Source organism: Syngnathus acus, chromosome 6 (genome assembly GCF_901709675.1).
Source record: "Syngnathus acus chromosome 6, fSynAcu1.2, whole genome shotgun sequence".
NCBI lineage: Eukaryota > Metazoa > Chordata > Actinopteri > Syngnathiformes > Syngnathidae > Syngnathus > Syngnathus acus.
This window is the reverse complement of record NC_051092.1, coordinates 16726793-16747677: the sequence shown is the minus strand read 5'-3', so window position 1 is coordinate 16747677 and position 20885 is coordinate 16726793. Positions and strand designations below refer to the sequence as shown.

General features: G+C 44.8%; 1 long non-coding RNA gene across 1 annotated transcript; it reads right to left on the bottom strand.

Moving 5' to 3' along the window:
• Positions 1-1692: 1692 nt before the first annotated feature.
• On the bottom strand, positions 1693-2712 carry LOC119124122. Its single transcript, XR_005098187.1, has 3 exons — positions 2692-2712; positions 2161-2179; positions 1693-2045 (listed from the first exon to the last, which is right to left on the bottom strand). It is a non-coding gene; the product is annotated as an uncharacterized LOC119124122 (long non-coding RNA).
• Between the last annotated feature and the right edge of the window lie 18173 nt (positions 2713-20885).

The window sequence follows — 20885 nt, the reverse complement described above, 5'->3', positions numbered from 1 at the left end:
CTCGATGCGGCTATGGATCATCTTCTCCAAGATCTTAAATGGGACACAGAGCAGCGAGATTGGTCTGTATGACTTAGGATCTTCTGCAGGTTTATTTGGCTTCGGCAGAGCTATGACAGAGGCACGGCGCCAAGTCTTTGGGAGCTTTAATCTCCGGTAGCATGATGTAAAGAAAGCACAGAGCCAACCAGATGTTGTTGTGCTCTGGTGGATGACAAACTCTGGGTGGATGTTGTCACGGCCAGGGGATTTGCCTGGCTTGAGCTTGCTCAAGGCCTCACTGAGTTCCTCTGCTGTGAATTCTCCCGAGAGGTTGGAATCGACACTGGCCGCTCCCGAGAGGCCAGACACCTCACACGATATCAGTCGGGCAAAAACTTTATCAACATCCGGGAAGCGGCCGTTCTTCAGGAGATGGGATGCAATGGCATTTGCTGTGACTGGGCAGCTGTGGGGTGTTGTATTTCTGCCTGTGAGCTGGTTGATGGTCTGCCACGCCTTGCGACTAGAATGGGTGAAGTCGATTGATTCGACGACTTCTGTCCATCTGGCCCTACGGGTGATATCCAGCTTCTGGAGCAGTGCTGCTGCAGTCATGTCCACCTCTTCTCTGGAGCTAGCCCTCTGGTGATCACACAGAAGGCGGCTGCATTCCTTGTCCCAACCCGGGATGTAGTTCCTGTTATAGCCCCGTGGGATGGTCTTCTTTGCCGCACCCAGGAGGACCTGGCAGTAGGCTGCATAGGCCGCATCCAGATCGCCTGTGTCTGGGTCTGGCAGGCCAGCTGACCTTCTTTCAGTCTCCTCAGCATACGACTCCCAGTTGGCCTTTCGGAAGTTCCATCGCTTGACGGGTTTCCCTGGTACCGGTTCCACCAGTGCTGGGACTTTAATGATGGATGGCCGGTGATGTGATCGGGGAAACCTATCCAGGATGCGTCTCTCCGGTTTCGGGTCGTTACTGTGGCAGATGGCGAAGGCCAGGTCCGGGTTGGTGGAGGTGTTCCAGCGTGCAGAGAAGAACGTTGGAGGCTCCTTGGGGTCGTACAGCAGCAGAGCATCAGTGTTGGAGGCCCATTCACTCAGCGCCACTCCATTAGGTGTTATGTGGTTGTAACCCCAGTCTGTGTGCTGACAGTTGAAGTCACCTGCATAGATGGCAGGTGCAGTTATTGATGGGAGTGATGTCACGGACAGCTCCGATGGTGGGGGTTTGTATACGTTGACGACTGATGTTTCCTGGATTTTTGTAACCAGCCACTCGATGTAAGAGCCTGGTGGGGATTGGCTGCTGGCTGACCAGCTTAATTCAGTCCTGACGAACGTTGCCACACCGTGTTGCTTGCTGTAGATGGACCCAGCAAGATGGAACCCAGGGATCTTGAGGATGTTGTCGGATGTGCAGTGTGTCTCCTGCAGGAGCAGAACCGCTGCCTCGTTGGAATCAGCCAGGTGACGCAGGACTTCGAGTTTGGCGGTTGTTAGGCCCTCGACATTGAGTTGAAGCATTGACAGGCCTCGGTTTTCGACGGTCGGGATGACTGCCCGTCCGCCGGTCCTAAGCCTGCCAGCTCGACGAGCTCGACGTTTGGTTGACGACATTCGTTTCACAAGTTGGTCTTGCACCATTTCTTGCTACTTGCAGAGGAGGCCACGTGGAGGCTGTCGTCTTCTCCTCCAAGAAGAGCTTTCTGCTCTTCAGTTGGTGGAGGAACATTCAGCAGTTTTCTCGCAGCACTTTCCTCAGGAGTTGAAACTTCTGACTTTCGTTTCTGGGCTGGACGGGCAAAATCAATATTGCATCCTTCAGCATATTCTATGTGCGATGCTGATGGTTTCAGCCACTGACAAGGTAGTGATGTGCATGAAGTGGCCGTCTTCATACGTATTAATGTCTCCAGGGCGAACAGGGATGCTGCTGAATGTGAACATGTTTCACCCAATCCAGCCATGCAGGTACAGTGGCAGCACAGGATCTGACCATCTTTCGCTATTGCTACCCAAGGTCTGAGGGGAGGATCATTCATCCGTTGAGAGTGTTTTACCTAAAACAGATAATATGACATACCTTATAATATAAGGCTTATATTATTATCAGTCCCTAATTTGGATATAATATACAAGGCTAGACCTCTTACGGTCCATTTATGCATATTTTACCTGGCATTTGGTAAATTTTCTCATGAATCATTCATTAAATTAGCTTGAAAATTTAAACCTGGTTCATTTTGAGCAAGAGACCAAAAGGAATTATCAAGCATGAATTCTAAAAAGTATTTTTGTAGAAATTGTTGCATAAGCTCTATACTGAATAGTTGGAAATTATGTAATGTTTTATTGTAGGAATTAATTTCTCAGATTTCAATATGATATTTTCCTTACCTTGGTCATGAGAAGAAATCGATTCTTGTTTGGAATCTGCCATATCAGCCCATCATGCACAAAACCTGCTGTAAAATACTTGTAGGCATCCAGACTCTTGTATGCCTTAAGGTCCTTTCCAGTGTACGGAGATGGTGAATCGACGAGGTAATTATAAATATCTGGATATGAGAGATCATGCAGGTCGGCTGTTGCAAAATGCTCAGGTGATTTTAGCATGCTTCTCGGTAAAAGGTACGGATCCGTTGTGCCAACAAGGTTCAACTTCTCTCGGTAACGTTTCTTGGATTCTTCATCCAAATGCCCAACTTCATTGGATAGCAAATCAGCCATAATTCGGATGAAATCGGTGAAAATGTAGCGCAGAAATCAAACTGAATCTGTACGAACACGTAGGAACGAGCTGACCGGTTGACCGGCAAGATAACACAAAATCACGTGATAAAATCACGTGACTGCAAAGCATCTATATGCGCCGTGCAGGTTAGCTAGCAGGTTAATAAATGCTAATACAAACCCCGCATCATGGCGAAATGAACAGGCAGCGATACATCCACTCACCAAGCCACAGTAACAAAGAAATGCAGTTCTTTTAAGATGGAATGGCTGTCGGAGTATGTGCAAATTGAAGAAAAAGCGGTGAAATTGGGTGAGATTTTTTCTTTTTCCAAGTGAGAAAGGTCTACCGTATTTTCCGGACTATAAGGCGCACCTAAAAACCAAACATTTTCTCAAAAGCCGACAGTGCGCCTTATAGTCCAGTGCGCCTTATATATGGATCAATTGATGAATTTGTTGATCCATACTGGTTGTACACAGTGCTCTGCCAAAATGTTTCAGTACGTTTTAGTACGACTAGTAAATTACAAGGTCGCATCGCTTCCCAACATTAGGGCAACTGTAGTCAGGGGGCGTCACCGAATAGCTGTTGTACCCGCGAGGCTATTTCATTTAAAAATAGGCTGCTCCGTTAATGTTTCGAGTAAATTTACGGATTGATATGGAAGGGAAACATAGGTAAGCAGTACCAATGTGTTAGATCGAACTTTAGTCAGTTCCGATCATTTTATAGGAGATCGTTTGAGAAACGCGATTGTTTACACTTTGCTGAGGCTCATGGGAGATTGCGAGCTGAGGCTCATGGGACTTTGCGGATGGCTAATGCTATAACGATAGCTGCTATACGTACCAGACTATTTCATGTCAAAATAGGCTGCTCTGTTAATGTTTCGAGTAAATCTACGGATCGATATGGAAGGGAAACATAGGTAAGTAGTACCAATGCGTTAGATCGAACTTTAATCAGTTCTGATCATTTTATAGGAGATCGTTTGAGAAACGCGATTGTTTACACTTTGCTGAGGCTCATGGGAGATTGCGAGCTGAGGCTCGTGGGACTTTGCGGATGGCTAATGCTATAACGATAGCTGCTATACGTACCAGGGCGCCGTAAGCCGTGGTTGATCACAAAATCTTTCAAATCATAGATACTTTAACTGCCAAATTTGTCAATTTGTTTGATTTATTATTGGTCAAGCTAAATTTGCCAAGTTGATTTTCTGATCATTTTTATGTTCAGAATTTCTTTTCCTAATTGTGATTCATTGCACATTGGACATTATTATGTTGACTTAATTTGTTGCACTGGGGACTTGTTTGGATGTGGCACTTCCTGTACAGTGATGTACCTGCTGTCAAGTGCAGCTGAAATTGCCAAGACATCAAACAATCTAGCCTACTGCAATAATTCTACTACAATACTAACGGTTATGTTATCAACATAATCCAAGTGAAATCGTTCAGAGAAGAAGTGCTTATTGGTCATTGAAGAAGATAAAATGTTTACGTTCCAGAAGTGTCTGTGAAGATTTGGACTCATTCACTTTGATATTGTGCAGCCATCGAGGTACGGCATTTTTGCTAGCCATATTGTTCGTACTGAAGTTTATGTGTGGTTTATTGTACATTTCCTTTATTACTTTTTGTGAATAATATCCTGTAAATATATGTTTTATATGATTCTATGTCTGTTTATAGTTTGACGGAGACGAATAAATAATAAACGTCTGCTGTAACAAGAACTATAGTGTAGTCTATCCGGAGGGAGTGATAGATACAATCGCGACGGTACTTGATGGTTGTTGTAAGAGTTTCCTTTCACAATTGACGTGCAAAAACAGTAATGAGTTTTCAGCACCTGGTTATCCCTGACAGTCTCCCATCCATGTAACAACCAGGTCCGAAATGTAGAAGTCGTTGGGAATACTATTCCCATAATGCATTGCATGTAATATGCGCACGAGGTTCGGAAGTAAACAAAGCTAGAAGCAACACGTCCGTGTCCATTGTGATCATTATACATGGTGTCAAAAGTGACGAACTGTAAGTCTCCGCGGTAGTTTCAGCAGAAGTGTTAGCTGGCGAAACGTTCTCTTGCAGTTTGAACCGGAACCGCTAGGAAGACTACAATAGAGCCCCGAGCAGAGTGCTAGCTCGTTAGCACCAGCACACAGGCAAATGAGGCGAGCAACGATGCGCCTGAGATCCCGCCCCCGACCGTGAAAGGGAGAGAGAATCAAGGGAGATGGCGACAGCTGCGCAACTCACACCCCCAGACCCATTAGACTTTTCAAGCATATACATAACACATATACCGTAATTTTCGGACTAAAAGTCGCTCCGGAATGTAGGTCGCATTAGCCACAAAATGCACAATAACGTGAAAAAAACATATACCGCGATTTGCCATGCATAATGCGCAAAATTTAACTAATTTATTGTCCTAAAATCTGGGGTGCGCATTATGCATGGATACAACAATTTTTGAAGAAAATCTCCCTCGAAATAAAACTTGAAATCACCTTTCTTCTTGTTTGTTGTCAATCGCGCATCGCATTCAGCCATCCTGCCCAACACACTTAGTCAGTAAAATTCATAATTGACGACACATCGTTTGATGCGATGGTGCAATCCTTGATGGTGTGTTATTGTCAAATATTGTTTGTTTTTTAATCTCCATCGCAAACCGGATCTCATACGGAGGCCGCCATTACAGATGCGCAGAACGGATGCGCAAGACACGTCAGCTATATAAAGAGTTCTCTACCTAAATGCGTATTACAGGTAATATTTTATTTCACAACACTTTGCCTTGTTCCTTTCTTCTCTGCTGTTCACTTCAAACACGCTCCATACGAACACAATGCTCTCGTATCAGACGCTTGCTCGATCACCTGCTCGTTTGCTGTCACAATGTTCCCTACACAAATCCGAAACATTTCTTCGCTATCGAGTTTGCTAGCGCATGCGCAGTGATACTGACCGGCAGAATAACATCCGGTTGTTCCCGAAGATGATCTTTTTTCTGAAATAATTTTACGTTTACGGACTTAAGAGTCAAAATTTGGGTGCGTATTATACATGGGTACAGGCTTTTTTCCAGCATCGACATGCCATTTTTAGGGTGCGTATTATGCACGGGGGCGTATTTTACATGGAAAATTACGCTATAAGTCGCTCCGGAGCATAAGTCGCATTTTGGGGGGGAATTTATTCGACAAAATCCAACACCAAGAACAGACATGAACGGGCAACAACAGGTTAACGATACGGTATGCTAACGTGACATAAACACAAACGAAGAGCTGAGAACGGGCCTGACGTAACATTCAGAGTTATTAAAAAGAAACTATTACATAAATAACACGTTTATAAAACCATCTCAGTGGCCTAGTGGTAGAGTGTCCGCCCTGAGACTGGAAGGTTGTGGGTTCAAACCCCGGCCGGGTCATACCAAAGACTATAAAAATGGGACCCATTGCCTCCCTGCTTGGCACTCAGCATTAAGGGTTGGAATTGGGGGGTTAGATCACCAAATGATTCCCGAGCGCGGCACCGCTGCTGCTCACTGCTCCCCTCTCCCCCAGGGGATGGATCAAAATCACACGGGGATGGGTTAAATGCAGAGGACAAATTTCACCACACCCAGATGTGTGTGTGACGATCATTGGGACTTTAACTTTAACTTTTATCTGTATCACTCCAATTCATTAAATCCATCGATCGTCCTTTGTCAACAATGGGTGCGCGCCGCTGACGGCGCTTGCACTTCAAAATATTCCACAGGCCCATATAACGATATATAAATTAGATATCAAATAACTATTATATAAGCAATAATATTATCAAACCATCTGTACACTCTAAATCAGCGGTGGCCAACCCGCGGCTCGCGAGCCGCATGCGGCTCTTTGGCTGGTTTCATGCGGCTCTTTTACGTTCATATCAACATTTGTGTTTATTTTTCGTGCGTATTTGCTTCGCTTGAGTTCAATATGGTATTTTGGTCAAACGCGCATGCGCGTGAGGTGAAATCCCGCAAAGGAGGAGGGACAAACAGAGCGATTTGTTTTGCTGGCTTTTTAATGAATGGCGACTGTGACTACGGGGGCCCATTAGGTCCAGAAAAGCTTAAAGTTGTTTTTTGTTGAACGCTATGGCAAGCCATTCTGCCTGATATGTCGGACGTCATTGGCGCATTTAAAAGCTTCAAATGGTCAGCGCCACTTCAGCTCACTTCATGCCAATATCGATAAGGACTTTGCAAAAGGGACTGAATTTCGCAAGCACAAGTTTGGAGACTTTGAAAAGTCAGGCAGAAAAATAGGTACAGTTTTTCAAAAGAATTACGAAGCACTCAGAGACTGTCACACTTGCATTGTTTCAACTGGCTTGGAACATTGCACGGGCTAAAAAGCCATACAATGAAGTGGAGTTCGTTAAAATATGCCTCAGTGACGTTATTGAAATCTTGTCTCCTGAAAACGACAAACTAAAACGAATGGTCTGTCCCGCCACACATAGTAAGTGAGAAAACTTATTATGTTTTTGTTTGTGGAATTTGTTGAACTGAGAGTTTGTCTGTGTGAGACAATGCACACAATGTTCATTGTTGAAAATGTGGTCTTTGGTCTGTGGTTTTAGTACTGTAGGAGTCAATTTGTCATTATCATGTTGGTGCGTGACATAATAATGTCACACAATAAATTTGGCTGAGCAGAGGGGTGTGTGTGTGTGTGTGTGTGTGTGTGTGTGTGTGTGTGTGTGTGTGTGTGTGTGTGTGTGTGTGTGTGTGTGTGTGTGTGTGTGTGTGTGTGTGTGTGTGTGTGTGTGTGTGTGTGTGTGTGTGTGTGTGTGTGCGCGCGCGTGTGTGGGGGGGGGTGTTCATGTGTGCTCATGTGTATGATGTGGCTCTTTGCGATGACACAGTAATAAATGTGGCTCTTAGTCTCTGACTGGTTGGCCACCCCTGCTCTAAATCATTAAATCCATCGATCAAATTCCTCGTCCTTTGTCAATGCCGCGCGTGCGCCCTGACGTCAGCCTCGTCGTTATTCCACAGATCTCGTATATAATAGGGGTGTAAATCGCGGGTTTTGTCACGATACGATATCATATCGATACAAAGAAACACGATACGATATTTGCCGATATCTTAAAGCCTGCTGTGATTCATTCACGATACATCACGATATAGTGCTCTACGATCGATATAGAACAATATCCTGATTTATAACAATTCATACGCAAAATCAACAAGGTACTGCAAACTCTTTATTTAGGAAATTACAAGAGTATTGTAGTATACAAAGTTCTTATTTTAACACTGAACTTGATCAAATTCCTATATTTTTTCTCATATAAGTAAGTGAAGAAAAATGAATATTCTTTCTTTTTTGTAATACCATTAACTTTAAAGTGCATTACTGAACTATTTAATTACAAAACAAAAATAAGTTCTTTATAATGAATGAAGCCCAAAGTGGAGCGAATTTCCTCGTCTTCTTGGACACTAGCCATAGCACCAGCCCAGGAGCCGCGTAGTTGTCGGCTCCCCTTTCACGTGCCTGCTCTGCTCACAACACAACACGCCGCGCACTGCTCCCGGCAGTATAACAATATATATCCAATACCAAACACATATACAGTACGTTAAAGTGCTTTCTATGGAGCAGCGATAGAAGGACACCAGCAGTCTCTGTGTAATGCTGTGCCTCCTCAGCACCCTTTAAAAGTAGAGTCTCTGCTGGGCCTTTTTAAGCAGCTCAGAGGTGTTCACGACCCAGGTGAAGTCCTCCTCGATGTGGACTCCCAGGTAGCGGAAGGAGGACACCCTCTTCACACAGACCCCGTCGATGATAAGTGGTGGAATGTCAGTTTTATTTTTCCTCCTAAAATCAATGACCAGTTCTTGGGTTTTAGCCGTGTTTAGGAGCAGATTGTTCTCTCCGCACCACTCCGATAGCTGGACCACTTCGTCCCTGTAGGCAGACTCATCCCCCTTTGAGATGAGCCCCACCACGGTTGTGTCATCCGCAAATTTCACGATGGTGTTGCTGCGGTGGGCGGGGGTGCATGCATGTGTGTAGAGCGTGTAAAGCAGTGCATGCCTGATGATTTTCTAAATCACGGACACTGCCAAAGTCGTCTAAAAATGTTCAGTACTTGATTATATCTTATGTTTTGACTAATGCTAGACGCCAGTTTTCGATTACTACTGAAGGTTCTGGACAGAGGGAAATATTTTGCCTAACAAAGAAAAGATATGATTGGAAGCATGATTAAACTAAGAATATGATGACGTAAGCAAGTACATGAGAGTATCAAAAGAACAAACAAACAAAAACATGGTAAGTGGTGACTACAAACTTTGCGTTGTCAGGGATCATTAATAAAGTGATGATGTCACAGCCAAAAGCTCACATAATTCCGTACAAAATGACAAAATTGAAAGAATGATGAATGGATGAGGTGCGACAGTGTATGTGCAAGAATGGAGGAGAATGTTTACAGGAAGGTCCCTTGGAGATAAAACCAGCAGGTGCCAGAGGTAGACAGCCAAGAACCCGGCCAAAGATGATTGATGATTGGCTGAAAGACGGAAAGGAAAACAACAGCCCCCACACACGTCGAATCGCCCATAATCAGCACCCAACCCCACGGAACCAGCTCTCACCGAACCAGCACCCACTCTCATGGAATCAAACTCTACTGTGAACTTGCCCCACCCCAAAGACTCACCACCCATCAAACTCGGCCCACACCGGCATGTGCAACTGAAATTAAGCTGAGCAAAGAACCTTGAACGTTGCCTTTTCTGAATGGAGACTTTCTGCTCTTGGGCATAGTCGCACGAAAGGCCCAGCGCTGTATTGTACTTTCCTGAAAACAGAGCTTTCTTAACAAGAGTTGTGATTGAACTCAACCAACCTGTGTAAGTCTAATTTCTGCTTCAGTGTCTTAGCATTTTCCTAAATCTGAAGAAATCAAACGAGCACGCAGTGAGTAAATTGGATAACAGGTGATTGGCAATGGCAATCCAACAGTTTCATTTAATTTTCGTTTCGTTTTCGAATAATGTTATTTTGTTTCGTTTCAGTTGCTAACATGAATTGGACTGGTGAGCATCGCGCTTTCATTGTGGAAACGTTTATCAAGAACGGATCTGTAACTGCAACACAACGAGCGTTCCGTATGCGCTTCAGACTTGGTAGACATGATCCCGTACCTGCTCGAAACACAATCTTGTTATGGGTTACTAACTTCAGAGCCAGTGGATCAGCATTGAAACAAAAATCAACCGGCCGACCTCGCAGCGCCAGAACTCCGGAAAATGTGGCAGCGGTAAGACCAAAATAACATTATTCGAAAATGAAACGAAACAAAACAAAATGGCATTATATGTACTTTTCGAAATGAAACAACTTTTTTGTTTCTTTAATTGATTTGCATTTTATTAAACCTACAAATGTGTCAGATCATTTTGCCGGACCCTGCATTATAAAATAAAGATTTTCCAAAGAGAAGCATAATCTCCCCACTGTTGCAGACCGGCGCAATAAAGTTGAATGAGGGGAGGTCTGCCGGCCGGCAGTCTCTTCATACGCTTGCACATTAGCCGTTAGCTTGTGAAGGAATGGGGTCGAAATACAAAAAGTCCTGCCTAGCTACAAAACCAGATATGCTCAAACCTCATTGAATAAAGTACTAAGCAGACAAGTATATTCACATATTAAATCAATAAAAGAAACATTTTAAACATATAATTATACCTGCACACCAAACCAATAAAGGAGACATAACTAGAAATTTTTATATATGGTAATGACATGGGTTTTTATAACTTCATGATCTGATATGTATTTCTGTGCACTTTGAAATAACAAATGTTTGTTGATATATTGCCTGAATAGCATAACGACCCTTAAGGAACTGTTTAATGCATGCCTGCTGTTATTCTAATTCACGGACACGGCCCAAGGTGTCTAAGAATGTTTTGTACTTGATTATATCTTATGTTTTGATTAATGCTTGATGTGACATCGTATTTTGCCTAATGCTAGACGCCAGCCTTGGATTACTATTGAATGTTCTGGACAGAAATAAAATGTTTTGACAAATAATGAAAAATACGGTCGGGAGCATAATTAAACTAAGAATGTGACAATGCAAACAAGTACATGGAGTGTAAATGGGGGAAAATCGCGAGGAGGAGGAATATGTGTCTACATCCGTGACGAATGGTGCCGGGACTCTGTAGTTGTATGCAAGCACTGCTCGCCACTGGCGGAGTTTGTGATCATTAAGTGCCGTCCTTTTTACCTGCCAAGGGAATTTACTGCGATTCTGCTCGTCGCGGTATACATTCCCGCCTTCCAACATTGAAGGCGACAGGATCGCGGCTCTTAGTGAACTGTACCAGGCTGTCAGTGAACAACAGACGGCGCACCCTGACGGTTTCACCATCTTCGCTGGGGATTTTAATCATGCTAACCTAAAGTCTGTTTTTCCGAGGCTTCACCAGCATGTTAATTTTCCGACACGTGGTGACAGCTTCCTAGACCTGGTCTACTCTACACATGAAGGAGTTCTCAAAGCCGCCCCCCTCCCCCGTATTGGACTTTCTGACCATATCACTGTTATGCTTATGTCCGCATACAGACAAAGGGCGAAAGCATCCAGGCCGGTTCGCAAGCGGGTAGGTGTGGCCTGAGGGTGCCTCTGATGCGCTTCGAGACTGCTTTGGCACTACTGACTGGGAAATGTTTAAGCAGGTGGCCACTTGCAACAATCGGACGGACATAGAGGAGTATACTGACTCTGTTTCCTCTTACATCACGAAGTGCATTGATGATGTGACCCACACAAAATTCATCGTCACTCGGGCTAACTGGAAGCAATGGCTGACAGGGGCTGTTCTCAGGCTGCTGAGGGCCAGGGACAAAGCCTTCAGAGCGGGGGATGAGGCTGGCTTGAGAACAGCGAGGGCCGACCTGTCCCGGGGCATCAAGGAAGCGAAAAAGGCATTCTCTTGCAAGGTTACCGCCCACTTCAAGGACAGCAGGGACGCACGGAGCCTATGGCAGGGCATTCAGACCATCACGGACTACAGGCCCGCGCCGCAGAGCTGTGAGGGTAACATCCGTCTGCTCAACGATCTGAACTGCTTCTTTGCTCGCTTCGATGCTCAGAACAGCACTTGCCCGCTGAAGACCCCTCCCCCTCCACACGAGCAGCCCCTGTGCCTCTCTGCCGATAGCGTGAGGAGGACGCTTGCCGCTATCAACACCCGTAAGGCGGCGGGCCCTGACAACATCCCAGGTCAAGCGCTGAAGGACTGCGCTGGGGAGCCGATGGGTGTCTTCACGGACATCTTTAACATTTCCCTGCAGCAGGCCATCATCCCATCATGTTTCAAGGCTGCCACCATCGTACCTGTGCCGAAGAACCCTGCTCCGTCCTGCTTCAATGACTACCGCCCTGTGGCACTGACGCCCATCATCATGAAGTGCTTTGAGCGGCTTGTCATGGAGCACATCAGATCCATTCTCCCCCCCCACCATAGACCCCTTCCAGTTTGCGTACCGAGCCAAACGGTCCTCTGAGGATGCCATCTGCTCTGCCCTCCACTCAGCCCTCACCCACCTGGAGAGAAGGGACTCGTATGTGAGATTGCTGTTTGTGGACTTCAGTTCTGCATTCAACACCATTGTACCACAGCGACTCATCTGAAAACTTGACAAGCTGGGCGTCAGTACCTACCTCTGCAACTGGCTACTGGACTTCCTCTGTCAGAGGCCTCAGGTGGTACGTGTTAGCAACAAAATCTCCGCCAGCATTACGCTGAGCACGGGGGCCCCCCAATGCTGCGTGCTCAGTCTGCTGCTCTTCACCCTGCTGACGCATAACTGCACTGCAACTTACAGTAACAACCGCGTGCTGAAATATGCCGACGACACGACTCTGGTGGGTCTCATCACCGGAGGCGACGAGACTCAATACAGGTCGGAGGTCGACCTTCTGGCCACGTGGTGCAGGGACAACAACCTCCTGCTGAACGTCAACAAGACCAAGGAGATTGTTGTTGACCTCCGGAAGGGTCACACCCAACACCTGCCACTGACCATCGATGGTGCTGTGGTGGAGAAAGTGAGCAGCACCAGATTCCTGGGGGTGCACATCAGTGAGGACCTCTCCTGGTCCACCAACACCGCATCACTGGCGAAGAAAGCTCAGCGCCTCCTGTACTTCCTGCGGAAACTCAGGCGAGCAAGTGCTCCTCCGGCCGTCATGACTACATTCTACCGTGGCACCATTGAGAGCGTTCTCTCCTGTTGTATCGCTGTTTGGGGTGATAGCTGCACTGAATACAACATGAAGGCCCTGCAGCGCATAGTGAACACAGCTGGTAAGATTATTGGTGCTTCACTCCCCTCCCTGATATATATATATATATACGTATATATATATAAGAAATGGGGTCGAAATACAAAAAGTCCTGCCTAGCTACAAAAACAGACATGCTCAAACCTCATTGAATTAAGTACATAAGCAGACAAGTATATTCACATATTAAATCAGTAAAAGAAACATTTTAAGCATATAATTATACCTACACACCAAATCAATAAAGAATGCATAACTAGACATTTTTGATATGGGGTAATGACAAAGGTTTTCATAACTTTATGATCTGATATGTATTTCTGAGCACTTTGAAATAACAAATGTTTTTTGATATATTGCCTGAATAGCTTAATGACCCTTAAGGAACTGTTTAATGCATGCCTAATGATTTTCTAAATCACGGACACTGCCAAAGTCGTCTAAAAATGTTCAGTACTTGATTATATCTTATGTTTTGACTAATGCTAGACGCCAGTTTTCGATTACTACTGAACGTTCTGGACAGAGGGAAATATTTTGCCTAACAAAGAAAAGATATGGTTGGAAGCATGATTAAACTAAGAATATGATGACGTAAGCAAGTACATGGAGTATCAAAAGAACAAACAAACAAAAACATGGTAAGTGGTGAGTACAAACTTTGCATAGTCAGGGAACATTAATAAATTGATGTCACTGCCAAAAGCTCACATAATTCCGTACAAAATGACAAAATTGAAAGAATGATGAATGGGTAGTGTGCGACAGTGGGCGAAGTGGATGTATGTGCAAGAATGGTTTACAGGAAGGACACTTGGAGATAAAACCGGTAGAGGTGCCAGAAGAAGAGCGGCAGGAGGAAAACAACCAAGAACCCGGCCAAAGGTGATCGCCAAGGCCGAAAGACGGGATGGAAGACAACAGCCCCCACACACACCGAATCACCCATAATCAGCACCCACCCCCACGGAACCAGCTCTCACCGAACCAGCACCCACTCCCATGGAATCAAACTCTCCTGCGAACTTGCCACACCCCCTGACTCATCACCCATCAAACTCGGCCCACACTGGCATGTGCAACTGAATATAAGCTGACCAAAGAACCTTGAACGTTGCCTTTTCTGAATGGAGACTTTCTGCTCTTGAGCATGGTCGCACGAAAGACCCAGATCTGTATTGTACTTTCCTGAAAACAGAGCTTTCTTAACAAGAATTGTGATTGAACTCAACCAACCTGTGTAAGTCTAAATTTTGTTTCAGTGTCTTAGTCTTTTCCTAAAACTGAAGAAATAAAACGAGCACGCGGAGGGTAAATTGGATAACAGGTGATTGGCTATGGCTTTTGCCGTGAGGCGCGGATAGCGCGCTTCCCAAATTGTGGACCAAAAAACCAATAATATATATATATACAGTATATATAGATAGACAAATCGGAATTCGAACAAAAAATTTGAGATTTTTTTGCTTCGGTTATCGAACAAAATTCGGAGGTCGAACCTCGCGAGATGAGCCGGGAGGACTTGAGAAAACCCGACCGATGCTGACTGACTCTGTTGTTATTGTATTTTCATTACTTTGAGGATTGTATTAACCCCTAATCATGCCTCCAAAGAGAGCAAGTGGGAGCAGTAAAGCCATCCTAAAACACAAAGACGCTCTTAAAGCAATGCGACAGTGAGCGCCCGGCGCGCTGCGGTTGCGCGATCGGACCAAATTAAGCTCCCTGCGCACTGAGGTCCCCTTAAATTTTGGAAAGTACATCAGGACTTTAAAAATAATTTCTAAATTTCAGCGACAGCTCTGTCACAATAATGCGACCAGCGCGGTGCAGTTGCGCGGTCGTCGACGCGCTACGGTTGCGCGTTCGGCGGTGCGCTGCAGTTGCGCGATCGGACAAAATTAAGCTCCCTGCGCACTTAGGTCCACTTAAAATTTGGAAAGTACATCAGGACTTTAAAAATATTTTCTAAATTTCAGCGACGGCTCTTGTTAGGGTTGATAGATTAGTTTCATCCTATGCTTATGTTGGAATGTAACCTGTAATAATTAACTAAACGTGTCCTGTACTACAAAGTAGTAGAACAAAGTGCTAAGATCCTTTGAACTGATTGACCAGCTGCAGAGGAAGCAATCTAAGTTGTTCTGCTTCCCCAACGTCGTAAAACACCCCCTGCTATGCTTTGACCAGTGGCCAGGGGTTTACCCCAATCCTGTCCACTCTCATCCCCACCCTGCTTTCTCTCAATAAAAACTCTCTTGCAAGAATCCAAAGTCAGACTTCGTTCGATCATCGCTGTATGCACAGTGATGAACGAGCTCTCCACTTGCAAGTGTTCAAAAGGCATACTGTCTCCCGTGTGGTTCTTGCAAAATAAGTTAGAGTGAGCACCACTCCCGGATCCCTCACATACCCACTGCTGATCGACGGAGGACGACGTGCTGCATTGTCAACAAGCCAGCGTCCATTAGGAGGACCTGGAAAAGAAAGACCTGGGAAGAAAATTCTTCGCTGCGCCAGCATCTTAGGTCTGCCTTCGTCTGACAACAGTGGATTGACGGGATCCGGAAGTGCAACGAACCAGGGGACAAGTAAGTAAAAGCCCTAAAGTTGTGATGAAACGCGTAAAAGTGAAAAGTGCACGAGATATAGTTTGGGTTCAAGTCCCAGTGGAAGGAACAGGCTAAGAAAAGCAGAGCTTCGTTTTCGTTCATCGAAGAAGTGCGTAGATTTTTCTTTGTTTTTCCAAGCTATGGGATCTGGCTTGGGTTAGAGTCCCAGTGGAAGGAACGTGCTAAGAAACACAGAGCTTCTTTTTTGTTAATCAAAGAAGAGCGTAGAGATTTCTTTGTCCGTTTTTCCGAGCCAATGAACAGCTTGGGTTCGAGTCCCAGTGGAAGGAACGGGCGAGATAAAACAGAGCTTCTTTTTCTTAATTGAAGAAGGGCGTAGATTTTTTTTGTCCGTTTTTCTAAGCTGTTTGCCTGAAAGTTGTGTGGTTGAGTGTGACTGGTAGGATAAATTAACTAAAGAGCAGTACTAGCAAATAACACAGGCAAGAAATTTGTTGAAAGGTCAATTTAAACTTGCATTGAGGATCCTCAAAGAAAAAAAATTGGAAGAACTAAAAATACCAAATTAAAATGGGAAATGTAAACTGCAAATCTCCAAATAAAGGGGCTCTTGAAGGAGATGAGGAGTACATGGCGAGTAGATTTCTTAATTGTATGCAATACATGCCGAAGTGGAAGAAAAAGTATGAACTACAAGGAAAGTCGAAATGTGGAACGTAGTGGTAGACATTTTGAAGGAGTGTGGCTACGAAGCCAAAGGGATTGAGAAAGGAAAGAAAAGAGAGAAAATTGCAATGTGCTAGAGTGTGGTTGAAAGCTTCACAAGAGAGAAGAGAACAAATTCAAAAGACAAAAAATAGAAAAATTAAAAGTGATGAGGCCGCCATTCAATTCAAAATCCACATCAAATTTGGACTGTTGGAACTGTGGGAAACGGGGACACTTGGCAAAAGTGTGTCGTCATGTATAACAAAACCAATCAAAGGGTGGAGGAAGAGGCAGAGAAAAAGTCAAATTTTCAGCATGACTAGCTTCCTCCCCTTTGACCGCTCATGCTCCTACAGAGAAAGAAATAATAGATGTCCATACAGCATGAGACATTCTGAGTGCATTAAAAGAAAAAAAAAAACATGTTACTTTTGGTTTAGATTCATTGTCAGATTATAGAATGACAAATGACCAGGGAGCAAATTGTGTGCACACTAAAGTTAAAATTTGCAAATCAAGTGGTAAAGAAATGTAAATTGCTACTAAAGGATAAATAAAAAATTTGAATGTGCTGTCCTCGTGTGTGTGGGCGGGAACCAGCTCCTGATCGACTGCAAGAAATGGCCAGCCTGTGACGAATCATTGATGCCGGGCCCCACCCCTCGCGCGTGAGAGCTGTGTCTGCGTATGTTAAAATGATGAAATTGGCTAAACTTTTAGGGCAAAGAAATTTGCTCGACTGTGGTCTGACCCGGTCCCCAACCCGGTCCGTGGGTCACTTGGTACCAGGCCGCCAAACCGCACAGAATTGTTTTTTTTATCGACGATCAATTAATTCAGGTCAAGATGCTCGTCCCGGTCACATGAGATGTTTCCTCAGTCGAGCCCGCAAAGCTAGCAAAAATGAGTAAAAATTTATTTTGAAAAATATAAAAAAAATTGGCATCCGTCGGTTTATCTGTGTTCATTCGAGTCAAGACACTCGTCCCGGTCACGTGACGTCACGCCAGTCAAGCCCGCGAAGCAAGCAAAAATTAGCAAGAAACTGAGATGTTTGGAAAGCTTCTTCGGAAAGGGAAAAAAGCCCAATCAGGAGACGGAAGAAGAAGAAGCTCCGACTTCTAAGAAAAGGAAAGCTGCATTTTCTGGAGTCCTAGTTAAAATATGGATTCATGGCCACAGGTGACTCTGACGCGCTAAGCGCACTCTGTATAATATGTGGCGACAGGCTAGCTAACGAGGCAATGAAGCATTCAAAACTGCTTCGGCACATGGAGACCAAGCATCCTGTATTAAAAGACAAACCTTAACCACTTCGGGTGTCATTGTCTCTGATTACGCCTAGATGGGACCAGCTCGTTTCTGAGAAACAAGCTCAGTGCTCCCACTAATTCAACGTAATGGTGAGTTTTACTTTTATGTGGTTTATACTTTTTATGCCATTTTATTTCATCGTATTTATATATTTATTAGAAATGTATTAATTCTTTATATAAATGTACTATTTATTTATACAAAGGCCGGTCTGCGAAAATATTTCTGACATGTAACCGGTCCGTGGCGCAAAAAAGGTTGGGGACCACTGGTCTATCCAATTTGCAGAAACAGAAACAATTTTGAAAAATAAAAATGAGAGGAAAAGAGAGAAATCTGTTTGCGGGCAGAAACTGATCCACACTAGTGCATATTAGTGTCGAGCCCTCATGGGAAAGTCGAAGAAATAAAAACCAAAAAAACGACAGAACATGCTTTCAGGAATTGGATGAGGCAAAATTGTGAATTTGAGAGATTGCAATGCTCGATTTAATAGGAATAATTGATTGGTTGTGTTATAAGATTATACAAGCTTCTATGTGTGAGTCAAATCAAAGTCAAAGTCTGCTTTATTGTCAATTTCTTCACGTGAAGACACACAAAGAGATCGAAATTACGTTCCCACTATCCCACGGTGACAAGACATAGTACACAATATACATACAAGTAAACAGGAAGGCACAAACAATGAATAAATAATAAATAAAAGAGTGAGCGGGGTGACTCACATCACTCACAATCGTGGTCGCCTTGCGGGTGAGATGGGAGGTGTAAATGTCCTTCAGGGAGGGGAGTGAAGCACCAATAATCTTACCAGCTGTGTTCACTATGCGCTGCAGGGCCTTCATGTTGTATTCAGTGCAGCTACCACCCCAAACAGCGATACAACTGGAGAGGACGCTCTCAATGGTGCCACGGTAGAATGTAGTCATGACGGCCGGAGGAGCACTTGCTCGCCTGAGTTTCCGCAGGAAGTACAGGCGGCACTGAGCTTTCTTCGTCAGTGATGCGGTGTTGGTGGACCAGGAGAGGTCCTCACTGATGTGCACCCCCAGGAATCTGGTGCTGCTCACTCTCTCCACCACAGCACCGTCGATGGTCAGTGGCAGGTGTTGGGTGTGACCCTTCCGGAAGTCAACAACAATCTCCTTGGTCTTGTTGACGTTCAGCAGGAGGTTGTTGTCCCTGCACCACGTGGCGAGAAGGTCGACCTCCGACCTGTATTGAGTCTCGTCGCCCCCGGTGATGAGACCCACCAGAGTCGTGTCGTCGGCATATTACAGCACGTGGTTGCTACTGTAAGTTGCAGTGCAGTCATGCGTCAACAGGGTGAAGAGCAGCGGAATGAGCACGCAGCCTTGGGGGGCCCCCGTGCTCAGCGTGATGCTGGCGGAGATTTTGTCGCCAACACGTACCACCTGAGGCCTCTGACAGAGGAAGTCCAGTAGCGAGTTGCAGAGGTAGGTACTGAGGCCCAGCTTGTCGAGTTTGCAGATGAGTCGCTGTGGTACAATGGTGTTGAATGCAGAACTGAAGTCCACAAACAGCAATCTCACATACGAGTCCCTTCTCTCCAGATTGAGTTGAAAATGATGTACCGTATTTGTCGGACTAAAAATCGCTCCGGAATATAGGTCGCATTAGCCATAAAATGCACAATAACGTGAAAAAAAACATATATAAGTCGCTCCGGAGTAAATGTTGCATTTTGGGGGAGATTTATTTGACAAAATCCAACACCAAGAACAGACATGAACAAGCAACAACAGGCTAAACGATAGGTATGCTAACGTGACATAAACACAAACGAAGAGCTGAGAACGGGCCTGACGTAACATTCAGTTATTCAAAAAACTATTACATAAATAACACGTTTATGAAACCATCTATGTCACTCCAATTCATTAAATCCATCGATCGTCCTTTATGTCAACAATGGGTGCCCGCCGCTGACGGCGCTTACACTTCAAAATATTCCACAGGCCCATATAACGATATATAAATTAGATATCAAATAACTATTATATAAGCAATAATATTATCAAACCATCTGTGTCACTCCAAATCATTAAATCCATCGATCAAATTCCTCGTCCTTTGTCAACAACGCCGCGCGTGTGCCCTGACGTCGGCCTCATCGTTATTCCACAGATCTAGTATATAACTATATTGTAGCGTTAACAAAGTACAAGGAAAGACGTGGGTTTGGTAAACGGCTCTTTATTTAACAAAACAAGAGTTCAACGAGCCAACAACTACTGAACTGTAACGATAAAAACATATACAAGTTGCTCCACGAAATAAAATATATCCAATAACTATAACATAAATAGTTCACCGCCACACAGCCCCAAGCACCGGCGTGGACTTCCAGGCGTGTGGCGGCGTGGACTTCCATCCCCGGAGGTGGCACTTCCAGCCACGGAGGTGGACAAGAGCTCCATAGAATAGGACCGGGCGTGCATAAAAGCCATGTCCGAGCCCCATCCACTGTCCCCGGACAGCCACCCGGCCGAGCACCGGCCCCCGACTTCCATCCACGGAGGTGAAAGAGAGCTCCGTAGAGTAGGACCGGGCGTGCGTAAAAGCCATGTCCGAGCCCCATCCACCGTCCCCGGACAGCCACCCGGCCAAGCGCCGGCCCCCATCTTCCATCCACGGAGGTGAAAGAGAGCTACGTAGAGTAGGACCGGGCGTGCGTAAAAGCCATAATAGTTTTTCAAACCTTCTGTGTCACTCCAAATCATTAAATCCTTCAAAGTCTTCGTCCTCCGTGTCACTTACAAACAAAGCCGCTAATGATGCCGGTAGTACGTGGGGTCCTTCGTCATCTTCGTCATCCCGTGATCGAATCTTTGTCCTTTATGTAAACAACCGCCGCGCTGCGCTGCTGACGTCACTTGAAATTCAAATTACAGTAATCCCTTGCTACATTGCGGTTCGTTTATCGTGGTTTCACTTTTTTTTTTTTAATTTTGAAAATTTATGAAAAAAATTCACATAAAAGTTGCTCCTCAGTATAAGTTGCCCCCCCACCCAAACTACGAAAAAAAACGCGACTTATAGTCCGAAAAATACGGTATGTATGTTGTGTGGCGAGCTTGGATAAATTAAGACCAATCTGATAGAAAGACTCATTTTTGGAGACTGTGTGAGATTCAAATGAGCATTGATGAATGATTG